Below are 6479 nucleotides of genomic sequence, written 5' to 3'. Positions count from 1 at the left end.
TCCTTTTTTAAATATTACTTTTGTCAATATTTCCTTTATTCAATATTTCCTACATTCAATATTTCCTTTTTTCTATTAGACTTCCTTCTTTCAATATTTCCTTTTTATCAATATTCCCTTTTTTCTATACTTCCTTTTGTCAATATATCCTTTTGTCAACATTTTCTTTAGTCAATATTTCCTTTATTCAATATTTCCTTCTTTTCAATAATTCCTTTTTTCTATCTTTTCTTTTGTCAATATTTCCTTTTTTCAATATTTCCTTTTTCCTATATTTCCTTTTTTCAATATTTCCTTTTGTCAATATTTACTTTTTCCAATATTTTCTTTTTTCAATATTTCCTTTTGTCAATATTTCTTGTCTCAATATTTCCTTTTTTCAATATTTCCTTTTTTCCATATTTCGTTTTTTCAATATTTACTTTTTTCAATATTTACTTTTTCCAATATTTCCTTTTTTTATACTTTCTTTCTTCCATACATCTTTTTGTCAATATTTCCTATCTCAATATTTCCTTTTTTCAAAATTTCCTTTTGTCAATATTACCTTTCAGAATGTTTCCTTTTTTCAATATATCCTTTTTTTCCACATATCCTTCTCTAAATACTTCCTTTTTTCAATATTTTCTTTTTTTAAATTTCCTTTTGTCAATATTTACTTTCTCAATATTTCCTTATTTCAATATTTCCTTTTTTTCCATATTTCCTTTTTTCAATATTTTCTCTTTTCAATATTTTCTTTTTTCAATATTTCCATTTTTCAATATTTCCTTTTTTTATATTTCCTTTTTTCAATATTTTCTTTTTTCAATATCCTTTTTTAAATACTTCCTTTCTCCATACATATTTTTGTCAATATTTCCTTTCTCAATATTTCCTTTTTTCAATATTTCCTTTTTTTAAATTCCCTTTTGTCAATATTTCCTTTCAGAATGTTTCCTTTTTTTTAATATTTCTTTTTTTTTAATATATCCTTCATTCAATACTTCCTTTATTCAATATTTTCTTTTTTCAATGTTTCCTTTTTTCATTATTTCCTTTTTTCAATATTTCGTTTTTTCAATATCCTTTTTTCAATACTTTTTTCAATATTTCCTTTTTTCAATATTTCCTTTTGTCAATATTTCCTCTCTTAATATTTCCTTTTTTCAATATTTCCTTTTTTCAATATTTCCTTTTTTTAATATTTCCTTTTTTCTATATTTCCTTTTTTCAATATTTCGTTTTGTCAACATTTCCTTTCTCAATATGTCCTTTTTTCAATATATCCTTATTTCCATATTTCGTTTTTTCAATATTACCTTTTTTCAATATTTCCTTTTGTCAATATGTCATTTGTCAATATTTCCTTTTTTAATATTTACTTTTTTCCATATTTCCTCTTCTCAATATTTCCTTTTTTCAATATATCCTTTTTTCAATATTTCCTTTTTTCAATACTTCCTTTCTCAATATTTCCTTTTTTCAATATTTTCTTTTTTCAACATTTCCTTTTGTCAATATTTCCTTTATCAATATTTCCTCTTTTCAATATTTCCTTTTTTCCATATTTTGTTTTTTCAATATTTCCTTTTTTCAATATTTCCTTTTTTCAATATCCTTTTTTCAATATTTCCATATTTCGTTTTTTCAATATTACCTTTTTTCAATATTTCCTTTTGTCAATATTTCATTTGTCATAAAATATATTATTTTAAATAATGATAAATGAAATATTGACAAAAGGAAATATTGAAAAAAGGTAATATCGAAAAAACGAAAAAAGGAAATATTTCCTTTCTCAATATTTCCTTTTTTCAATATTTCCTTTTTTCCATATTTCGTTTTTTCAATATTTCCTTTTTTTAATATTTCCTTTTTCCAATTCTTGCTTTTTTTATACTTTCTTTCTTCCATACATCTTTTTGTCAATATTTCCAATCTCAATATTTCCTTTTTTCATTATTCCCTTTTTTCAAAATTTCCTTTTGTTAATAATTCCTTTCAGAATGTTTCCTTTTTTCAATATTTCCTTTTTTCCCAATATCCTTCTTTCAATACTTCCTTTTTTCAATATTTTCTTTTTTCAGTATTTCCTTTTTTCAATATATCCTCTTTTCAATATTTCCTTCTGTCAATATTTCCTTTTTTCAATTTTTCCTTTTTTCAATATTTCCATTTTCAATATTTCCTTTTTTAAAAATTTTTTTTTTCAATATATCCATCTTCTCAATATTTCCTTTTTTCAATATTTCCATTTGTCAATATTTCCTTTTTTAATATTTCCTTTTTTAAATATTTTCTTTATTCAATATTTCCTCTTCTAAATGTTACCTTTTTTCAATATTTCCTTTTGTCAATATTTCCTTTCTCAATATTTCCTTTTTTCAATATTTCCTTTTTTTCATATTTCGGTTTTTCAGTATTTCCTTTTTTCAATATTTCCTTTTATCAATATTTCCTTTTTTCCATACTTCCTTTTTTTCAATATTTCCTTTTGTCAATATTTCCTTTTGTCAATATTTCCTGTTTTCAATATTTCCTTTTGTCAATATTTTCTTTCTCAATATTTTCTTTATTCAATATTTCCTTTTGCCATTATTTCCTTTTGCCGATATTTCCTTTTTTCAATATTTCCTTTTGTCAATATTTCATTTGTCATAAAATATATTGTTTTAAATAATGATAAATGAAATATTGACAAAAGGAAATATTGAAAAAAGGTAATATCGAAAAAACGAAAAAAGGAAATATTTCCTTTATTCAATATTTCCTTTTTTCAATATTTCCTTTTTTCAATATTTCCTTTTTTCAATATTTCCTATTTTCTTTATTTCCTTTTTTCAATACTTCCTTTTTTCAATATTTCCTTTTTTCTATATTTCCTTTTTTCAATATTTCCTTTTTTCAATATTTCCTTTTGTCAATATTTCCTTTTTTCAATATTTCCTTTATTCAATATATTTTTTTGTCAATATTTCCTTTTTGCTATACTTCCTTTAATCAATATTTTCTTTTTTCAATATTTCCTCTTCCCAATATTTCCTTTTTTCAATATTTCCTTTTTTCAATATTTCCTTTATTCAATATCCTTTTTTCAATATTTCCATATTTCGTTTTTTCAATATTACCTTTTTTCAATTTTTCCTTTTGTCAATATTTCATTTGTCATAAAATATATTGTTTTAAATATGGACAAATGAAACATTGACAAAAGGAAATATTGAAAAAAGGTAATATTGAAAAAACGAAAAAAGGAAAAATTTCCTTTCTCAATATTTCCTTTTTTCAATATTTCCTTTTTTCCATATTTCCTTTTTTCATTATTCCCTTTTTTCAAAATTCCGTTTTGTAAATTATTCCTTTCAGAATGTTTCCTTTTTTCAATATTTCCTTTTTTCCCAATATCCTTCTTTCAATACTTCCATTTTTCAATATTTTATTTTTTCAGTATATCCTTTTTTCAATATTTCCTATTTTCAATATTTCCTTCTGTCAATATTTCCTTTTTTCAATTTTTCCTTTTTTCAATATTTCCTTTTTTCAATATGTCCTTTTGTCAATATTTCCATTTTCAATATTTCCTTTTTTAAATATTTTCTTTTTTCAATATATCCATCTTCTCAATATTTCCTTTTTTCAATATTTCCATTTGTCAATATTTTCTTTTTTCTATATTTCCTTTTTTCAATATTTCCTTTTGTCAATATTTCCTTTCTCAATATTTCCTGTATTCAATATTTCCTTTTTTCAATATTTCCTTTTTTCAATATTTCCTTTTTTCAATATTTCCTATTTTCTTTATTTCCTTTTTTCAATACTTCCTTTTTTCAATATTTCCTTTTGTCAATATTTCCTTTCTAAATATTTCCTGTATTCAATATTTCCTTTTTTCAATATTTCCTTTTTTCAATATTTCCTTTTTTCAATATTTCCTATTTTCTTTATTTCCTTTTTTCAATACTTCCTTTTTTCAATATTTCCTTTTGTCAATATTTCTTTTTTTCAATATATCTTTTTTTCAATATTTCTTTTGTCAATATGTCCTTTATTCAATATTTCCTTTATTCAATATTTCTTTATTTCGATATTTCCTTTTGTCAATATTTCCTTTTTTCAATATTTCCTTTTTTCAATAATTCCTTTTTTCAATATTTCCTTTCTCAATATTTCCTTTTTTCAATATTTCCTTTTTTCAATAATTCCTTTTTTCAATATTTCCTTTCTTAATATTTCCTTTTTTCAATATTTCCTTTTTTCAATATTTCCTTTTTCAATATTTCTTTTGTCAATATGTCCTTTATTCAATATTTCCTTTATTCAATATTTCTTTATTTCGATATTTCCTTTTGTCAATATTTCCTTTATTCAATATTTCCTTTTTTCCAAAAATCCTCTTGCCAATATTTCTTTTATTGAATATTTCCTTTTTTCAATAATACCTTTTTTCAATATTTCCTTTTTTCTATATTTCCTTTTTTCAATATTTACTTTTTTCAATATTTTTTCTCCTCTCAATATTTCCTTTTTTCAATATTTCCTTTTTTTTAATATTTCCCTTTTTCAATATTTCCTTTTTTCAATATTTCCTTTCCCAATATTTCCTTTTTTCAATATTTCCTTTTTTCAATATTTCCTTTTGTCAATATTTCCTTTCTCAATATTTCCTTTTTTCAATATTTCCTTTTTTCAATATTTCCTTTATTCAATATCCTTTTTTCAATATTTCCATATTTCGTTTTTTCAATATTACCTTTTTTCAATTTTTCCTTTTGTCAATATTTCATTTGTCATAAAATATATTGTTTTAAATATTGACAAATGAAACATTGACAAAAGGAAATATTGAAAAAAGGTTATATTGAAAAAACGAAAAAAGGAAAAATTTCCTTTCTCAATATTTCCTTTTTTCAATATTTCCCTTTTTCCATATTTCCTTTTTTCATTATTCCCTTTTATCAAAATTCCGTTTTGTCAATTATTCCTTTCAGAATGTTTCCTTTTTTCAATATTTCCTTTTTTCCCAATATCCTTCTTTCAATACTTCTTTTTTCAATATTTTATTTTTTCAGTTTATCCTTTTTTCAATATTTCCTCTTTTCAATATTTCCTTCTGTCAATATTTCCTTTTTTCAATTTTTCCTTTTTTCAATATTTCCTTTTTTCAATATGTCCTTTTGTCAATATTTCCATTTTCAATATTTCCTTTTTTAAATATTTTCTTTTTTCAATATATCCATCTTCTCAATATTTCCTTTTTTCAATATTTCCATTTGTCAATATTTTCTTTTTTCTATATTTCCTTTTTTCAATATTTCCTTTTGTCAATATTTCCTTTCTCAATATTTCCTGTATTCAATATTTCCTTTTTTCAATATTTCCTTTTTTCAATATTTCCTTTTTTCAATATTTCCTATTTTCTTTATTTCCTTTTTTCAATACTTCCTTTTTTCAATATTTCCTTTTGTCAATATTTCCTTTCTCAATATTTCCTGTATTCAATATTTCCTTTTTTCAATATTTCCTTTTTTTCAATATTTCGTTTTTTCAATATTTCCTATTTTCTTTATTTCCTCTTTTCAATACTTCCTTTTTCCAATATTTCCTTTTGTCAATATTTCTTTTTTTCAATATTTCCTTTTTTCAATATTTCTTTTGTCAATATGTCCTTTATTCAATATTTCCTTTATTCAATATTTCTTTATTTCGATATTTCCTTTTGTCAATATTTCCTTTTTTCAATATTTCCTTTTTTCAATAATTCCTTTTTTCAATATTTCCTTTCTCAATATTTCCTTTTTTCAATATTTCCTTTTTTCAATAATTCCTTTTTTCAATATTTCCTTTCTTGATATTTCCTTTTTTCAATATTTCCTTTTTTCAATATTTCCTTTTTCAATATTTCTTTTGTCAATATGTCCTTTATTCAATATTTCCGTTATTCAATATTTCTTTATTTCGATATTTCCTTTTGTCAATATTTCCTTTATTCAATATTTCCTTTTTTCCAAAAATCCTCTTGCCAATATTTCCTTTATTGAATATTTCCTTTTTTCAATAATACCTTTTTTCAATATTTCCTTTTTTCTATATTTCGTTTTTTCAATATTTACTTTTTTCAATATTTTTTCTCTTCTCAATATTTCCTTTTTTCAATAATTCCTTTTTTTTAATATTTCCCTTTTTCAATATTTCCTTTTATCAATATTTCCTTTCCCAATATTTCCTTTTTTCAATATTTCCTTTTTTCAATATTTCCTTTTGTCAATATTTCCTTTCTCAATATTTCCTTTTTTCAATATTTCCTTTTTTCCATATTTCGTTTTTTCAATATTTCCTTTTTTCAATATTTCCTTTTTCCAATTCTTCCTTTTTTTATACTTTCTTTCTTCCGTACATCTTTTTGTCAATATTTCCTATCTCAATATTTCCTTTTTTCATTATTCCCTTTTTTCAAAATTTCCTTTCGTCAATTATTCCTTTCAGAATGTTTCCTTTTT

The sequence above is a fragment of the Ischnura elegans genome, chromosome 7 (genome assembly GCF_921293095.1).
Source record: "Ischnura elegans chromosome 7, ioIscEleg1.1, whole genome shotgun sequence".
Classification (NCBI taxonomy): Eukaryota; Metazoa; Arthropoda; class Insecta; order Odonata; family Coenagrionidae; genus Ischnura; species Ischnura elegans.
This window is presented reverse-complemented; position numbering follows the sequence as displayed.